Below are 20,015 nucleotides of genomic sequence, written 5' to 3'. Positions count from 1 at the left end.
TATATATATATATATATATATATATATATATATATATATAATATAATCAAAAAAATTGCTTCTTCAAAAAAAATGACATCTTTCTTTAAAGTAATTATATAAAGGCAGCCAAAATATTAAGTATATGATGGATGATTGATTGGTTTTAAATAGCATTACAGGTTTCAAAAATTTAACAAGGCTATTTCCTAGCTCCCGAAAACTTCTAGTACTACGTAGTAAAACTTCTTCCTTGAAGATGTAGATCATATCTATCATTATCACCGGGTACGGAAAACCGGTGATATGTGTATATGTAGAAATTTTTTTAATTACTTATATATTTACTCAACCTTTTTTTTTTTTATTTACGAACTGTTTCATTTGTTAAATTGTGAACTCAAACTGTTTAATTCAAACACCATTTAACAACAACAACACCAAAAAACAATTCTTGAAATATGTTAAGTATAACTTGTGTGATTCAATGGTTTATATATGGACTCCTTACCCGGATTTCATGGCTATATCACACGAGAGAAAATATGTGCAACTGCAAGTGTAACTGCAAGTGTAAGTGCAACTGCAAGTAAAATTTCTCCAAAAAACGCTCGTGTGATATAGAAATTACGGTTGCACGAAATATCTGCAACCGTTCAGGCAATTTCTTTCATGAACCAATCAGATCGTTTGCTTTTTATGACGTTTCAATTTTATGTGATGACATATACAAATGTAAATAAAAATGGCGGCGACGTTAGGAAGAGGATGATCGGATGAAATTTTTTTATAGATGAGACGGAACAAGTTTTTAGTTTAATAATAACATTTCCTTTAAAATGAAAGCATTAAAAATACTTTCGCACTATGAGATGACCATCTCAATGCAGTTGATGTACTACCATAACAGGAACCTGCACACGATTTTAGTATCGGTAAGTATAGTACATTATTTTTGCGATAAATTTTCTTTTAAAATATTTATTTATTTTAAGCTAATAAAATTAAAACTTATTATAATTTGTTCCGATCAAAGTTTTAATTACTTTAAATAGAAATAATTTCTATTTTTTTATATATGTAAAGAATTATACTGGCGAAAAGCTTTACTTTGAAATATTCGCCAAGCAACTCGCCAAACTTTGTTTCATTATTATAACATAAAATATAATAATGATTATATTTCTTTATTTTTAAATTTTAATCTTTGTTTCTGTTGATTGTAAAAGCATGTGTCCGATTATTTGAAAGTTTTATAATTATTAGTGAAATAATTATTTTATTCTTCCCTAAGAATTCTTTTAATTTTTGAAAATCTCATTTTAAAACAAGTTAGAAAATATGTGTGGTAAATATTTAAATTGTTTCTCACAAAGTTACCCCATTTTCCAGTAATTATTGAAAAGTATTACAAGAAAGGTAGTATATTAAATATAAAAAGTAATTATTAAAAATGCAAATTCCCAATCTCCTTGTCTGTTTCTACATTCATCCCTTCTATTTTTTTTTTTTTTTTTTGTATGATGATTTGCATAATATTTTGTTTATAATTATTCAAAGTTAACTAATGATACTTTACTTTTTATTTATATTTCACATTTATCTCTTGATACTTAGCTTTTCTATAATGACAGTAAGTATGTAAGTGTACCTTACTAATTTTTCAATATACTTACATTTTTAAGAGTCTTCGTTTATAAATACAATTTATTTTTCTTGAAACAAATTTCAATCCAAACATAAGAACTACAAAACTAAACACACCTGCCATCTTTCATTAGTGTATAGAATAATCTTAGAACTATAATCAAAATATCTGTCAAACTTAAAATAAGTTTAAAAGGGATACCTAAGGACTTAAATGATTTCAAATTAATGGCATTTAATCTTCCTTATTCTAATAATGTGTTGGTAAAATTTTATCATGAAAGTGATTTCTTTCTTTTATTTCAGATATTTCGTATAATCCTGTAAGGTTTATCTGGTAAAGAAGGAAAGAGATGTAATACTGTTTTTATGGAAGAAATTAAAAAATAAGAAATAAAAATGAATAATGTTCTAAATGTTTCACTTGACAATAAATGTTTTATTTTTTAAATTGATTCTTGTATTATTTAAAATGCAAAACAAAACACGTAAAGGGCTATAACAAAATAATATGATACATTAAAAGTATGTTCTTAATAAAATATTGTTTTTTTTTTATAGTTATAAATAAATTTTAATTTATATACTGTATATTACAATAAATTTGTCCCAAAATAAATCCTATAATTTTTAATTAAATTATCTTATACCAATAATGAATGATATAAATTTTACAATAATAAAATGTAAGTATGACATTGAAAATCCTCTTATATTTAAAAAGCAATTTTACTGAGAAAGTGGAAAAAATAATTTTCATAAAAGTGATATTCCTGATATGCAATGTGTAAATGAATAAAATTGATGATCCCTTCATGTAATGTAAATTAATTTGATGAAAATAAAATTCTGAGACATTGTAGTATAGACAAGTCTGATTATTATGTATTTTTTAGACTGAATTTAAAAAATAGAATTGATTTGATAGATCTAATAGTTTTGATGTTATAAATATTTTATGAGTGAAAGGTAATTCAAAAATTTATATTTCATACATTAAACCATCATTTCTTCTACAGAATTATTTCAAAGGACTATGTTTTTGAATTAAGCTTAAAAAATAAATTTGAAGAAATGCCTTACTTGATTAGATAGCAATGTCAGTTGCATAAAGTGGTATAAGTCATAAAATTGTCCTTTCTACACATTAAACTTTTTATAAATTTTCGAATTGTTAAACTATTAAATCAGACAGCTTGTTTTTATTCTCATTCGATTTAGTGTTTACATAGATAATGATACCGCACTTGCCTAGCTAGCATGTTACATAGTAAATATATATAAATAAACTATGCTTTTACAGGGTGCGGAGCCAAATCTTTCAACAAAAAATAAGCAACTTTTAAGAACATTTTAGGCACTCAAAAATATTTTAAAGCTCTAGGTAAATTGACAAAATGCAAAATAATTCTCAGACTTTACATGATCATGATAAAATAACTAGAATTTGACAAAGAACGTTTTTCTTGATTATATTAGCCATTAAAAAAATGATCAAGAGATTTTTCGGTTCGATTTCAGAGGGTGGAAAATAAAGCCTGAAATTGAGAATATCTTGCAAAATACAGCATGAGAGAGCAAGAATCTCACCGAACCCAGCTCACTAGACGCACATGCGGACTCGCAAGTATTTCACCAAACCTGTAAAATGATTGGCGTTTTCATACGCTATGGACTGACGGTACGCTGAAATTGATCATGGTTGAATGAATTCTGCTGTTGTTGTTAATTTACGTCGCACTAGAGCTGCACAATGGGCTATTGGCGACGGTCTGGGAAACATCCCGGAAGATGATCCGAAGACATGCCATCACAATTTTGATCCTCTGCGGAGGGGATGGCACCCCCGCCTCGGTAGCCCGACGACCTGCGAGCGAAGTTGAGCACTTTGCGGTAGCACAGTTTAACGAGGACCCATACCGCACACCCTCGGTCCCTACGCAGACTGATCCAAGTGGTCACCCACCCGCACACTGACCATAGCCAAAGATGCTTGACTTCGGTGATCTGCTGGGAACCGTGTCTTAACGATCAGTCCAGTGCGGGACGAATGAATTCTGAAAACGTGAAATAGAAAAATGTGAAAAGTACGTTTTTACATAATATGTGGCGAAAATCGACATTCCCTTTCATAAATCTCTTTTTCGAAAAAGGAAAATAAGGCACTTTTTAAAAACACTTATTAAGAAAAGCACCTTTAAGGGCCTTTAAAAAATGAAAATCAAAAATAAGCACCTTTAAGCACTTTTTAAAAACGCTACGCACCATGTTTTATACCTTAGTCACTTAAATCAAGATAAAAAAAATCGTCAAAATTCTAGATAGTATTTAAGTCCATCCCCCTTTCACCCCCTTATCCTTTTAGGGACACAACATGAAATTCATTGATATCTTAATATCATTTTATATTATGAGGTAGAAATCATAATCCTTTTTATACTATGCTACTTCACTTAAAAAGCACTTTTTAAAAATGCTACGCACCATGTTTTATACATTAGTCACTCAAATCAACGTAAAAAAATCGTCAAAATTCTAGATAGTATTTAAGTCCATCCCCCTTTCACCCCCTTATCTTTTTAGGGACGCAGCATGAAATTCAATGATATCTTAATATTATCTCATATTATGAGGTAGAAATCATAATCCTTTTTATACTATGCTACTTCACTAATGGGGAAATAAAGTTTTCAGAATTTTAATTTCCTGCTGAAGAAAAGACTTAACACAAATACAAATGTAAAAAATTAAATCAAAATCAATCAATATTCTACAGCATCTTTACGAACATCGTTGAGAAACTATGATATAATAGAATCATATGATAAAATTAAATATGAGCCAAAAGTAAAGATAAATAACAAAATATGGTAACCCAATTTCATGCACCCGTTCAGGCAATTAAGCAACCCTTTCGGCAACTCCGAACGGAGGAATTTCACTTACAGTTGCACTTACACTTGCAGTTACACTTGCAGTTGCACATATTTTTCTCTCGTGTGATAGAGGCATCACACACTGAGATAAAATACCAATTTGAAAGCATTTCCACCATTTCACTTCTTTTTAAATGCTCACCACAACATCGGGCATTTAATTTGTCTATGACGTCATCGAAAAATCACACGCGAAATTCCTGTTATTCCTACACATGTATCAAAAGATCGTTTTCATTTCATCATCATCTGATCAACCCACAGATCCAGCCTTTCCTTTCAGTTTCAATTCGATTTCCTACGAAGAGCAGGGCAAAAAGGCCATGGAATTCTGGGAAAGTTGTCTTATGACCCAAGAGTATTGACCTTTCCACTATTTATTTTTTATTTAGTTAAAAGGTTACGTTACGGATGAAGGCCTCCAGTAAGTATTTATCCTGTTTATTTGTTGCTAAATATGACGCATGGGTATGTTAATGTACTGCTGATCATATTTCTCACTGGTCATATATTTATATGGTTATAAAATTTGAAATAGCTATTTATTTCAAATTGATAAGAATGTTATTCTTATTCTCGATTACCAAAAGATGCCTATAAAAAATTTTAAAAAAAATTTCTGAGAAAAATTTTTTTACATGCAAGAAAAAAGTTTTTATAAATGAATTTGTTGATGGTTACACGCGACAATCTTGAGTAAATAAAAGTGAATGACAAAGGAGCGTGGAAGAAAAAATAAGCAGCTGAATATATAAAAAAATATATCTTTAATTATTTGCAGGTTTATAAATCGTTTTAGACTTATTTAATAATGAAAGTGCATTTTACAAATAACGCAAACGATTTTTCAGAAAATCTATTTTCAAGCATTGAAATGCATGTCATTATGTGTGTCAACTTGTCTATTATTAAAAGGAAATATCTGCTTATCGTTTTCCTTACTTATTATTATATTAAACTTTATCGGCATTGGAGTCTTAAATTTCATTTGTTCAGCTATTAAAAATAAAAAAGATTTTAGAAAACCTTTAAAAATAACATACAATAACAGTCTGTAGTGATTACATAGCTACTTAGTTTCTGTAGCGTTATCCTTATTTGAACTAGAGTGATATATGGCAATGCACAATATCTGCGATCTGCAATTTTAACTCATGTAACCAAAAACTCTTTAGCATAGCATAGTTTAAGAATAGTAAAAACAAAGTGTAAGTATAGTATAAGTATAGTATGAGTGTAGTATAAATAGTATAAGTATGAGAATAGTATGAGTGATAGTACCTAAGTATAAGAAAATAATAAATAATAGTAAATAGTTGAGAGTGTAATATAAATTTTAAAACATTATAAGTAATTGTACATAAGTATAAGTAATAGTATAAGCTCTACAACCGGAAAATATCCTTATACATACTTTAATGCAACATTTAAAATTTAAATATTTTACTACGTTTTTCTATAGGTTTCTCGAAAACCTTTTCATTTCACAGTTCAAAGACAACTAAATGATGTTTTAACTTAGCTTTATTAATTCATTTGACATTCACTTTAACATCGTGTGCTTTTAATGTTTAAGTTCGATGACCGCCATTTCGAAATTTTTAATTATTTATTAGTTTTTTGTTTTTACGCTCTTTAACAGAAACACTGATAAGCGCTTTGACTTCATTTTTTTGTTATGCTTATTATTGAGTTAACTACGGATAATTTTGAAATGATATAACTAGTAATGAATGGTTAAATTAGTAATCTGTTTAATTAAAATACTAACACTTTTCTGGTAGAAAGAAAAAGAAAGTTTCAAAATTTTATATAGTTGGCATAGTTTATTCAGATGGTATTCCATGAAAGGAGAGAGGGAAATAAAACTGGAAGCTAGACATAGCCGCCAAACCATAAACGGAAGAAATGATTCACCTTGAACTAGTGTTCTCGTTTTCACTTTCTTTTGATAATAAAAAGGAAATAAATGAAGCTTCTGAGAGATAAGAATGTTTCTGTTTCGCTCATCGCAATTTAATCATAGGAATATATTAAATTATAAAAATTGAAGTATATCACATATCATTTGTTCTCATATTGATGAAAGGAACAATTTTTATGTGAAGTAAAAAGGAAATAATTTCGCTGTTTCAGTGTATGCAATTTGTTGCACTTTCACTCTGTGCTCCAAATATTCAAATATGACAACAACAAAAAATTCAATATAGTTAATTGTTTAGAGAGAAATTAAATATTTTTTTTTCCTATTGGTTTACCTGCTTTCTACACGTAAACAAAAGAAACGAATTGACTTTTTTTCCTCCAGATATTACTTTCTACGATATCAAAAAAGCTTGAAATTAAAAAGAATCCTACGAAATTTTTTTTTATAAATATCGATTGATTAAAACTAGTTTAAATTGTTCTGTAGTTAAATAATGAAAAGATATATTATAAAATGTTATCACTTGTTACTATGGGTTATTAAAATTTTATGCTCTAGCTTTGGGGCTCCGACTTCTGTATGCTGCACCAGTCAACGCAAACAAAATTTCTTCGCAATCATTTTCGTCTTTGACCACAAACATTACTGAAATTAAACCAAAATTACTAATTATTCAATTCAAACATTTTTTTATTTATTAATAAACATTTGTTTCTACTGATTAATTTTTAATTTTTTCAGTACCTAACCTAATTTAATAATTTTGTTCGGTTACTATCTCAACTTCATCCACAAATTTGTATTTTAAATTTTAGGCGACTATAGAAACTTATGAAATATTTTTCACCGAATAGATTATATAAGTAGTAGGGCGAAAAGGTATTTATTAATATTTATCTAGAATTTATATTCATTGTTCTAATTTCGAACGGTTAATTGGACTCAGTTATGCATGAAATTTATTATGAAATTAATTAAAGATTATTAAAAAGTAAACATAATTTATTTACCGTTTAGTAATTGTAAAGCAATAATTTAATATCTTTATCCTAAAATGCTGCATCATAAAAATCTAGGACTAAAAACAACACTTTTGATCTTTAGTTCTTAAATTCAAATATCAGTTAAAATACACAATGTAATAATAACAGATAATACAGTTAAGAAAGGAAAATAAACTAATATTACAGGTAAATACAGTTATAACTTTTATTTACATTATACTGGTACCGGCAAGGATATGTAGATTTTCAATCATCAATTATCACATCATGTACAGGTCAAAAGAAGGAAATTTTGCTCCTTGCCAGTTATGAAATTGTTGTACCAGCTGTAACATTTTTAGCAATCACCATATTTTTATTATATGTGGCAACTTTTTCGAGGATGGAAAAATTTAATCTTTAAAAACAACTGTTGATATTGATAATGCTAGGCATTTCTTTAAAATCGGAAGTCGTCATGGAGAAATCTTAAGAGTAAGGCATTGGCTCACATTGGGCTGTCTGGCCAACTATGACACGATGATGATCAGGCATTTCTTTAAGTATTTCTCAAAGTATGGAAATCATTACTAAGTTCAAATCTAAAAATTATATCTATAAAAAAAAGAAAAATAAGAAACAATACGAAGTAAATTAACTTTCAGAATATTAAGAAATATTCGTATTTATTTCATATTTATTAAAGAAATAATAATAAAATGCACATGGGGTGCATTTTTGGGGAAAAAATTGGAGATGGGGTGGCGACTGGCAAGAAATTTTTTAATTGCTATTTGTTATCTTTCGTCGCTCTGTGGTCGCAGTGCTGGATTACCCATTAGGCCAGACTAGGCCATGGCCTGGAGCCCCCAATGATTAAGGGCCCCCTGAAAATTTATTTTTTGAAAATAAATTTTAAAAAATTAAGATGCTCTCCGTGAAATTAATTTTGATAACATTATAGATGAGTTTCTTGATCGCAAGAGCAGAAAAAAAGATTTTCGAATACCAATTTTATAGTAGCGTTGATTTTGTAAAGTGTTAAATAAATTTCGAATTTTTTCAAATTGTTATGATTGTTTTTTAGTTCTAATTTAACAAAATGAAGTACAATTCAGTTTATTATTATTTATTTTAATTTTAAATATGCTTTCTTAAATGAAAAAATACATAAATACTTTTATATTTGAATAAGTAAAAAATCTACGGAAAAAAAAGATTTATTCTAAGGGCCCCAAAAATTTGAATGGTCTAGGGCCCCTCGTGCGCTTAATCCGACACTGTGTGGTCCGTGCGACCATTAATTTTACCCTATGATATCATGTGACTTTTCTATTGAATAAGAACAATTTTCTTAATTATGATAAATGTGATCAAAGGAATAAAAAATTTTAAATAAAAAATAAATATTTATCATATAAGACTGTGCCGTAAGACGCTGAATTTTTTTTATTTTATTATACTATGAAAAATTCTAATGATCAGATTCTGCTATTAATTAAATTCATTAATGAGGGTTAATGCATACTTTTTTTTTCAAGCTTCTAGCTGTCTGTCAGTACTTACCCACAAATCTAAATATTAAATAATCCTACTGAAGACGCCCACTTCCCATATTTAAGGCGTTTTGTTTCGTTCACCCACAGCTTTCTTTTTTTTTTTAATTCTCTGTCTGGTTAGCCAATTCTTAGATAACTGGTTCAATGAACAATGTCGACAAAATTTCGGTTAAATAAATAAAAACAAATGCTACTCGAAATTTTAATGATTAATGTTTTTTTCACCAGGGTCTTTCGAGGAAAAACAATTATTTCACAAATTTGTAATTATTCACGTTGTCAGAGATAAACAAGTTTTGAAAATTCGAAGCTTTCAAAATTTTATCGTTTGAAAATAAAATGTTCTTTTTTGTCGTTGTTTTAAGTTTTGTTTTAGTGTGATAGGTTAAGTATGTTTTAGTAATAGAACAATGAATCGCCCACTTATTTATTTACCTGCAACAGGCAAAGAAAGTAAAATTTGTATAGAAACGTTAACACTATTAAAAATTTGTTGTGAATTTTGTTTGTAATTTTTAAACTAATGTCTATTGCAAATAAATTTATTTAAAGTTCATGAAGTAGGAAAATACAAAATGCTATTTTTTCATATTTTCTAAGAAAAATATGTTAAATTAATTTTCGAAATTTGAAAAATTTATAAGTAATTTTTGTAACTACTGTTATTAGTGATACGCTTGATACGCTTTATTTTATTCATTAATGAAAATTAGGTGTCAAGAATTTGAAAATAATTTTAATGAATAATATTTTAATAAATAATATTTTAATTAAATGAAATATCTTAATTGAAATATAAATTAAAAGAAATATTTTAATAAATAATATTTTAATTAAATGAATAATATTTTGATAAACAAACTATGGGTTCTTATGAACAAACATGAACCAGCAAAGAGTCAGATGAAAAATGCAATGATGATCAGATAAAAAAAAAAAAAGATAAATCATTTTTATAGGACAGCTTAGCTTTTCCTTTATGCAAAATGTTTTTAACTAACGATTTTGTAAATGGTGAATTTTCAAAATCGTTTTCAAATTCTGGATTATTAGTTATAACCACAAAAAGCTTCTTGATACGCCTTATTTTATTCATTAATGAAAATTAGTCATCGGAAATTTGAAAACGATTATGAAAACTCACCATTTACAAAATCGTTAGTTAAAAACGCTTTGCATAAAGAAAAAGCTAAGCTGTCATTTTTATATGTCATTTTTATAAAGCTAAGCTGTCAAAATTATTATTTTTTTCTTTCTTTTTCTGACCATCATTGCATTTTTCATCTGACTCTTGGCTGGTTCATGTTTGTTCATAAGAACCCATAGTTTGTCTATTAAAATATTATTCATTTAATTAATTTTATTTATAAATAAATATTTAAACAAGTGTATATAAAATATTAAGCACTTAATAATACTCTATAACAGGGGTTTCCAACTAGCGGCCCGGGGGTCGCATCCGGCCAGTGAGGCCTTTTTTTGTGGCCCGCGAACTATATATTAGCTGTCATTTTTTTGCTGACAATTTTCGTAAAAAGTCTATATGGGTTTAAAATACTTTTCTCGTTAATAAAATCCTAATTTCTTCGTTTCTGTGAAATTTAACATACCAAAGGTGCAATGAAATTTATTTCTCAGGTTTTGCACCCAAGAAAATATTTATTAAAATACAAAAATAATTGTGTATGTTGCTCTTTTTTATATTAGTTTTTTTTGTATTTTGTGAATATAATTTAGCATGTGCTTATCAGAATTTTTCTCGAAGAAATTCTCCTATTTAACTTTTTGAAACCACTCATTTTGGACGAAAATATTTACACACACATTTGTAAATTTTACATTTAAAATGTAAATATATATTCTCTGGTGGTTGCAGCAGACAAACCTCAATTTTCTCATTGAATATTTTGAGTGCTACTACTATGTAAGTTTTAATACCAAACTTTTTAAAACTTTAGATCTCAACAATTAGATATCTTATTACATTAATTGCTTAATACATGGGTGCGCATTAAAGTTTTTGTAGCCCGAATTTTTATTATTGATTTAATATTTTTTTAAATGTTATTAATAACAATTAAATATTTTTAAAAATCTACTTCTTGTCCCGCAGCGGACTGATCGTTAAGACACGGTTCCTAGCAGATCACCGAAGTCAAGCATCACTGGCTGCGGACAGTGCGCGGGTGGGTGACCACTTGGATCAGTCTGCGTAGGGACCGAGGGTGTGCGGTATTGTTCCTCGTTAAACTGTTCTATCGTAAAGTGCTCAACTTTGCGTGCAGGTCGTCGGGCTACCGAAGCGGGGGTGCCATCCCCTCTGCGGAGAATCAAAATTGTGATGGCATGTCTTCGGATCATCCCCAGGGATGTTTTCCAGACCGTCGCCAATAGCCCATTGTGCAGCTCTAGTGCGACGTAAATGAGCAAAACAAACAAACAAACAAAAATCTACATCTTATTTTGATTTGTAATTCAATATTTTTGTTTTGTATAACTTTTTGTTTTGTAAAAATCTGACAGTAATATTTTATGTCCCTTCAAACATAAAAAAGGCCTACATAAAATTTTGATAAACTTGCGGCCCGCCATTTGATTCGTGTTTTTAATTCTGGCCCCCGGCCTCATGTAAGTCGGAAACCCCTGCTCTATAGCACTGACAGAAAGTGTTATATATTATAATCAAAAGACCAGATCAAAAGAAAAGAAATATGTAATGTAATCAAAATAAAGATTTTTGCAGCCAATTAATCTGCAATACTAGTTAATGAGATGCAATGCAAATTTTAACATATTTATTTTAAAAATATGACTTCAGTTATTTTACTTTCTAATATGAAAGTATAGATTGTTTGTTATTACAGTTTTGTTTTTTAAAAAATGAGAAATGAAGTTTTGTCAATTTACCGAACTTACATTACGCTGCTATGACATTAAACTTGTTCCAAATAACTTATGAATTTTTCAGAAAAAGTGATAGCAATAAAAAATTACATTAATCTTGATGTAAGAAAATTTAAAACTTTTACAACTTACCGAATAATCAAATTAAATTATTGTTATTATTATTTAATCCTAATCGGGTATTTAAAAATAATAAATCTAAATTTGAATCTTCCTTTTAAATCATGTGCAGTGCTCCTTGTTATAATTACACATATAATTTAAGAATATTCCACTCCAAATACAAAAAAACATTTGAAGAACAAAATAACAATAATATTCAAAAGCGAAAGAACAACAAATTATTGTTACAAGGTATCGTTTGCTGACAGATAAAAAAGGAAATCAGGTGTGTTTTCCACCTCTTTAAAGGAGGTGAAGAAGTTCGACGTACGGAAAGTAATAAATGTTTTACGAATCTTATCAGACCTCCGAGTATAGTGTGTTGTATCCATGTTAGGATTTCCACGAGTTTATTCTTCTTACAGCTTATAAAGTTAACAGTGAAGAGATTTGATTGTAAATTTGAAACCTACGTCGCCATTTTTGCAGGTGGTCTCTATTGTTCAAGATGATTTTATAGGTTTATTTTGTTGGGATTGTGTCTATGCGTTGAATAATTGTTTTTATCTGCTTGAAAATCAGATATTTGTGAGGTGATATATCATATGTTATATCTCCTGATCTCTTTACATTTACTGTATAATGATGTTATGAGTTCACAAAAGTTCATAAGTAGATGAGAAACATATTTGTATTGTTGCTTTTCCTTTCCGCTCTATGAACACAAAAACGTACTTAGAAATGTTTCATCTATGCAAAGAAAAATAAATCATTGAAATGCATACATCTTAAAGTTTGTTTCTTGATTGGTTTAAAAATTTAGGTTTTAAATTAATAAAAAACTGATAAGTTTGAAATTTATGAAAACCAAAGTATATTATAATATAAATTCAATCTATATTTTGCTCTTAAAACTTATAAAATATTGTTGAAAAAAAATTTAAAGAAATTTTTCTAAATTTCACTTGCTGCGATCAACAAATGTTGAGAAATTATATTAATCATTAAATAAAGAGTAACTAAAGCCACCATTAAATATGCAATCTATCATTAAATGCAAGTGCTTATGCAATCATTAAATTTCGAATTATTAAATTAATCAAATATTATATAGTCTTTACATTTGAATTCAATAATTGTGAAACTATAAATACAAAATAATAATAATAATAATCGATTTTTTATTCTGTTTTATCGAATGAACGTTCTTTTTTCTTAAGATATTAGTTGACAGGTTATAGTCTTGACAGATTAAGATAGACATAAGGTCAATTAAGAAAAATAGAGAGTATTTTGTTTTGGCTTAGCGATAGACAATAGAACTGCCGGCTTGGTTTATTTGTATTACAGCTCTATGCATTGAACAGTTTTAATTAATTGGACTGTGACTCATGGCTAATCGCGTATTATGATAAATCTCCCTTCAGTTAAAAATTATTCTAATTTTTGAATTTGAAAAGAAATGGAAAATATAAATTCTCCTAGAGAAGGACGTTGATTAGCATTTTCTCAATTTGATGTGCTAAAGTTCCTTTTATTTTCCTGTCACCTGAAAGTTGCTAATTGTTTCTTATGAGTACGTTCCTTGTTTCTTGTAGTTCGCTGTTTCTTACAGTGCAATCTTTCTTTTAGAAATTACTGACAACACATTTTCTATCCGTAAAGAGTAATCGTTGTCCTTACTTTAAGGATTGCACTCAAACCGTTATCAATAGGTTATAACAGGTAATGCAGAATATTATTATTTTTATCTACATATATGTCCAACTATATTAGTAGATATCACACTAATATATTTGTACACAACCATGGCCTAGTACTGTTCTAGAGCTCTATCTTTTAGAGGCCATAATCGGCATGGCACGAAATTTTGACCCCGGTCTGACGACATGGGCAGCGACTGAGCTAGTAGCCCCCTCACTTAATTTCCACACCAATATGTTATATCGCTGGGCTTTGCTTTAAAAGCCAGACATCATAATGTATGTGAATGTATAATCAAGTATTTTGGAAATGAAGAAAAACTATGTATTATATTAGGGTATTAAATCTCTGGAAGCAGGTTAAGGTATTATTTCAACCTGGAGCAGGTAATGTTTGTTTTCCCTAAATCCCTTTCATTAATTATTTATTCCCTGTTTTCAAGTTCTCTTTTTCCCGCTCTGACGTACGAGCGAACCACCAATAGGTAGTAGCTATAGCTGTGACGAAATAATGTCGTCATCGAACCTGTGCAGCGTGGACGGTGTGGCGCGCGATCTACGAAGGGAGAGTTTTTTTTCTTCTCTCTCTTAGCTTCCCGAGGTGATGGTCGTGACTGGCGCCTGCAGGGTCCGAATCAAGTTAACGCGGCGGGACGGACGCTTCCCTATCTCCCGATGGACATCACGATAAGTTTTCCTATTTCTTTTCATATTGCTTCGTCTAACGCTAAATTTAAATAAACTAATTAATTTTTTTTTTATTTATTAAATCCGTAGGATCCTATCAAATAAGTAATTCTAATAATTAAACTTAACTTCGTGGTAGCTGTGCCACGTGCTCGTGCTAATTTAACTTAATATGAAATGAAAACTTAATATTTTTTTTTATCTTTCCCTGCTCCAGAGAATCTTTTTTATTGTATTAAAATGATTAGTAATGATTTTCATTGTCATGTTTAAATTAGAATGTTAAACCACATGAGGAATGTTATACTTAATTGTTTGAGCTGAACATGATTAATATGTTTTTCAATAAATATTGTAATTTTATTAAAACTTAACTCTTATTTATTAGCAGTTATTAATTGATTCACTTTAGGCAGTTATTGTGACTTTAGTAGCTTTTAGTTATATATTTGAATATTTTCCTGACAGGCTCGAACCTGATTTTAGATTAGCTTAAATCAGTGTTTCCCAAAGTGTGGTACGTGTACCCCCAGGGGTACGGGAATAGTTTAACGGGGGTACGCGTTCTTATGCGAAATATCTTGAAACAGACGAAAATTTTATTTAAAAACAAAGCTAGCCATGAAAATCTATTTTCTATTGGCTATTTTTTGCAAAGTTAGCTGTTAATAATTAGTGGTGTCAACAGTCAGTTGGGATTTTTAACTTTTGTGCAATTTTTTTATAGTAAAAAATATATTCATTCTTTTATTAGTGGTACACAGCGCTACGAAAATTTTAGAAAGGGTACACAAAAGTCATAAGTTTGGGAAACACTGGCTTAAATAATTTATTTGGAGGAAAATGCTTGAATTACTTTGATTGCATAAAAATAATAAAACATTAAATCAAGATAAATAATTTTATTAAGAAATCTAAGCCTAGATGCAATTAGATTTAAGTATTAGTGAAGCACGTGTCGATCCACACGTGTTGATTTAGACTTGAACTAGAATAGTAAATTGTTAATTCTAATTTTTTCTTAATTAATTTCATAATTAAATTAATGAAACGGTTCGATAGTGATGAGTAATTATCAAGGAATATTAATCATTTTTCTCCACTAACTAGTTATTCAAATTCACAACGCAATTCAAATTAATGAAAGACACATTTTTAGGTACTGTTATATGTCTCCATAAAGCAAATATAACAAATGGTGCCGAGACACCTGTTAGGAAAAATTTTATTTCAGTAAATAGTAATATTTAGAAAAAAAAAAAAACATTCTTTTAACGTCATGTTCAGCAAATGATTTTGAATTTGATGCATGTTATTTTCATTTGTGTGTTATTTTGTTATTAGTATTACTGGTATTAAGGTATATTTATGTGAATGTGTGATATATTCCCCTGATGAGATTAATATTAGTGGTTACAAAGCTAATTAGATTAATGCTTTCAAAATAGCAATTATTTTTAGGTAAACTTTCACTAAGACAAAAATTTTAGTTTATATATTTTTTTTTGAGTGTTGGTTTTTCCGTTCTTTAACTAGACATGACTGATAACCAGTTAGAAGGTCTTTCTACAAACTCTACGGGAGTAAAAACAATAGACATTATTCCAGTAGTCAAAAGTCACACAGTTTCTGAGTTCTTACCCGTGATCCCATCGTTTGACGGAAATTCTAATTTCTCTGCTTTTATAGATAAATTTAATTCGATTGCTGACTATTGTAAATGGGATGATAATGACAAAATTTTGGCTCTTTCGTTACGCCTTATCGGCGAAGCTCAGGAATTCGTATCCACTCAGCGAGAGTTAAGGTACACTAAGGATTTTAAATTGTTAGTTAAATCGTTAAGGGAAAGATTTGAAACTAAATCGAATATGGCTTCGTATATAACCAAATTAACACAGGCATATCAGCTGCCTTGTGAAAATGCACGCCAGTTTTTCAGCCGTTTAGAAGGGATATCATATAACTGTATTCCAGGTAATGGCGGTGAAGAGTTTGAAAGTTATAGAGAACAACTTTTGTTATCCGCTGCTAAGCAAGGTTTAAGGGTTGAATTGTTAAGAGGAATTGCATCGACCGCACTAGATAGTTATAATGAATTTAAAAAACATACTCTTACGTTTGAGGAAAATTTTAAGTTAATTGAGCCAATGCAATTAGCGGCAGCAATTCAAGCTAAATCGGAAGACAATACAGCAGCCAAAATAGATGATCTAAGTACAAAAATCGAACAGCTTACACTAACAATTTCTAAAATGCAAACAAAACTCGATACCGAACAAAACAATCGGGAATATAGAGAGAAGCCGCGTCAAACACATAGTGCTAGAAATCGTTATCAGAATCAGTCTGAAAAGAAATGTTTTAACTGTAAAAAATTGGGACATTTAGCAAAGAATTGCCCAGTTCCATATTGTAATTACTGCAAACGTATAGGTCATTCAGTAGAGAATTGTTTTAAGAAAAATAAAGATTTAAACTAACTAGGGGTGAGGTAACTGCACCACTTATCTCTGTGGATACCCCTCACGTGGTGTTAAATCAGGAACCAAATTTAAATAATGAAAATGCAAACAAAAGTACACTTTCTGTGGAGAGTTCAGAATTTTTTCCTAACGCTAATATTTCTAAGAATTTACCAATTGTTAAGGTAGACATTAAAAATTTAAATTATTTTGCTCTCGTGGATACCGGATCTACAATTAATTTAATTTCAGAGAATATGTTAGAAGAACTTAATTGGATTGACAAACAGAAAAATTGTAGGATAGAAGTACAAAATTTTAATGGAGGTCTTGTTAACATCAACAAGTCAATAAACTTAGATCTAAAAATTGATAGCGTAAAATTTTCTGCAGAATTTTTTGTTTTGCCCAGGTTATCTCGAGAGTATGACATAATATTAGGTTACCCTTGGTTAAGTAAAAATAAATTCACTTTAGATTGTAATACTAGAAACCTAAGAAATAGTGAAATTGATATAAGTTTCGCTCATGCAAATAATACTGAAACTTGTAATACTTGTGAGTCCGAAAAAGGTATTTCCTTATTTACGACCCAAAAGACTGTAGTACCCCCTTTCTCACAGTTGGTAATTCCCGTTCGTAACAAACATAAATTCAGTAAACATACTGAACAAATACTTCTTTTGCCCAACAAAAATATAGACAATCTTTTAATTGCAAGAACGGTTTCTTTGGCTTCTGATAAACTATTTATAAATGTCATGAATGTAGGTGAAACCCCTATCCATATTAATAAAAACGCGTCCCTCGCTAAAATGGAATGTTTATTTGTACCAAATAAGGATAAATGTAATAGTATTGACACAGCTCAACTTGGAGAGGATTTTGAGTGTTGGGGTGGAAATTTTCAGCTTGATCATTTAGATGCTGAACAAAGAGATAGATTGTTGGAATTTTTAAAAGTTTACAAGGATGTTTTTGCTCACTCGGTCACAGATTTATCTGAGGGATGTGAAACGCTGTTACACAAAGTTGATTTGTCGGATGACATTCCTGTCAGGCAACGTCACTATAAAGTACCACACCATCTAAAACAAGAACTTGATAGACAAATTAATGAATTGCTTGATATTGGTATAATTAGCCCAAGTGATTCACCATATGCAGCCCCCGTGGTTTTAGTGAAGAAAAAAGATCAATCATACCGCTTATGCACCGATTTCAGGAAATTAAATTTAAAAACCTTACCCGATTCGTTTCCCATACCCTGCATTACCGATTTGGTGGATAATCTGGCTGACGCAACGTTATTTAGCTCATTAGATTTATGCAGTGGGTTTTTTCAAATGAAAATTCATCCTAGCGACAGATATAAGACCGCTTTTGCCACCGAGCACGGTCTCTACGATTGGAATAGGGTACCCTTTGGGTTAAAAAACTCCCCAAACAGCTTCCAACGATTAATGTCTTTAATTTTATCAGGTTTAAAACCCTTGCAAATAGCCGTATATTTGGATGACATTATAATAGCCTCGAAAACCGAAGAAGAGCATTACAAAAAATTACAGCTGGTTTTCGAACGTCTTCGCCAACACAAATTGAAATTAAAACCATCAAAATGCTCATTTCTAAAAACAAAGATAAAGTATTTAGGTTTCCTAATAACCGACGGTAAAGTCTTCCCAGATAAAGATAATATTAGTGCAATAGAAAATTTTAAAGTTCCCGAAAACTCTGATCATGTTAGGTCCTTTATTGGAGTTACCGGTTTTTACCGCAGATTTATAGAAAACTATGCAAAAATTGCATTGCCGTTAACTAAATTGACTAAAAAGAATTGTAAATTTCAATGGACTCCTGAAACGCAATCCGCGTTTGATAAATTAAAAACTGTTTTAACACAACAGCCTTGTTTAAGCTTGCCAAATTTCGAGAAACCATTTACAATATTCACTGACGCATCTAAATATGCGTTAGGCGCCGTTCTGTGTCAGGAAGATGAACATCAATTTTTTCATCCCGTCGCATATGCCAGTAGAAAACTTAAAAATCCCGAAATAAACTATTCGACAGTTGAGAAAGAAATGTTAGGTGTCGTTTTTGGTGTTACCCACTTTAAACAGTATTTATATGGAAAACATTTCACGGTATACTGTGACCAAGCTAGTTTGTCCTACGCCTTAAATGTAAAAGACCCTACATCTAGAATTGCGAGGTGGGTGATGACCTTACAACAGTTTGACTATAAGATTATTCATAAACCCGGGAAATCCAATCTAACAGCAGATTATCTATCTAGGTATGTAGAAAGTACAAATAATATTGTGAGTACTAGTTTCTCCCCAGAATTCCGAGAAAGACTAAAAATTCATCAAAGAGAAGACCCCCATTGTAGCAGAATATTCAAACTAATCGAAACGAACAGTAGTGATCTAGGTGATTTACCCGTGATCTATTTTATTAAAAATGAACACTTATTCTGTACTCTAAAAAGTAATAATAGTCAAGGCAATCCCGATAAATTAGTAATCCCCTTAACATTAATACCCGAAATATTAAATCTGTGTCATGACTCCCCAGCTGTTGCTCACCAAGGCTTCACGAAAACCTTAAAACGAGTTAAATCATCATTTTATTGGCCTCAGATGTATAAACATATTATGAATTACATAAAAACCTGCAAATCTTGCGTTGGAAAAAGGGCCCATAAACCAAATAAACTTGCTCCCCTCCAGAGAATTCCGGTTACCAGCGAGCCTATGGAATGCATAGCAATTGACGCTCTGGGTCCACTCCCCGTAACGTATTCCGGAAATAAATTTATTTTAGTAATTAGTGATTATTTTACACGTTATCCCGAAGCATTTGCAACCCCTAACATAAAAACTGATGAAGTAGCACGTGTTCTTGAAGAGTTCATTTCACGTCACGGTATTCCATCAAAAATAATATCTGATCGTGGAACCAGCTTCCTCTCTCAGGCAATAATGAAAGTATATCAATATCTAGGTATTAAAAAACATTCGACGAGCAGCTACCATCCGCAAACAGACGGAGTGGTCGAACGCTTGAACGGAACGCTTATTAATTCTTTGAGTCATTTGGTTAATGAGACTCATAACG

General features: G+C 30.0%; 1 protein-coding gene and 1 long non-coding RNA gene across 2 annotated transcripts in view; both read left to right on the top strand.

Annotated features, from left to right (window-relative positions):
- The first annotated feature begins 716 nt into the window (after nucleotides 1–716).
- On the top strand, nucleotides 717–2,077 carry LOC147806123 (uncharacterized). The gene is made up of 2 exons (XR_015428728.1): nucleotides 717–914; nucleotides 1,933–2,077. It is a non-coding gene; the product is annotated as an uncharacterized LOC147806123 (long non-coding RNA).
- A 2,711-nt stretch (nucleotides 2,078–4,788) lies between these two features.
- mrj (DnaJ heat shock protein family (Hsp40) member B6 mrj) overlaps nucleotides 4,789–20,015 on the top strand; it is a 56,951-nt gene continuing 41,724 nt past the window's right edge. The window contains exon 1 of the mRNA XM_043046813.3: nucleotides 4,789–4,986. The gene's annotated coding sequence lies outside the window, so the exon portion shown is untranslated. The remainder of the gene's footprint in view (nucleotides 4,987–20,015) is intronic.

Source organism: Parasteatoda tepidariorum, chromosome 8, assembly GCF_982258835.1.
Source record: "Parasteatoda tepidariorum strain Cologne lab strain chromosome 8, Ptep-v5.0, whole genome shotgun sequence".
NCBI classification, from domain to species: domain Eukaryota; kingdom Metazoa; phylum Arthropoda; class Arachnida; order Araneae; family Theridiidae; genus Parasteatoda; species Parasteatoda tepidariorum.
This window is presented reverse-complemented; position numbering and strand designations above follow the sequence as displayed.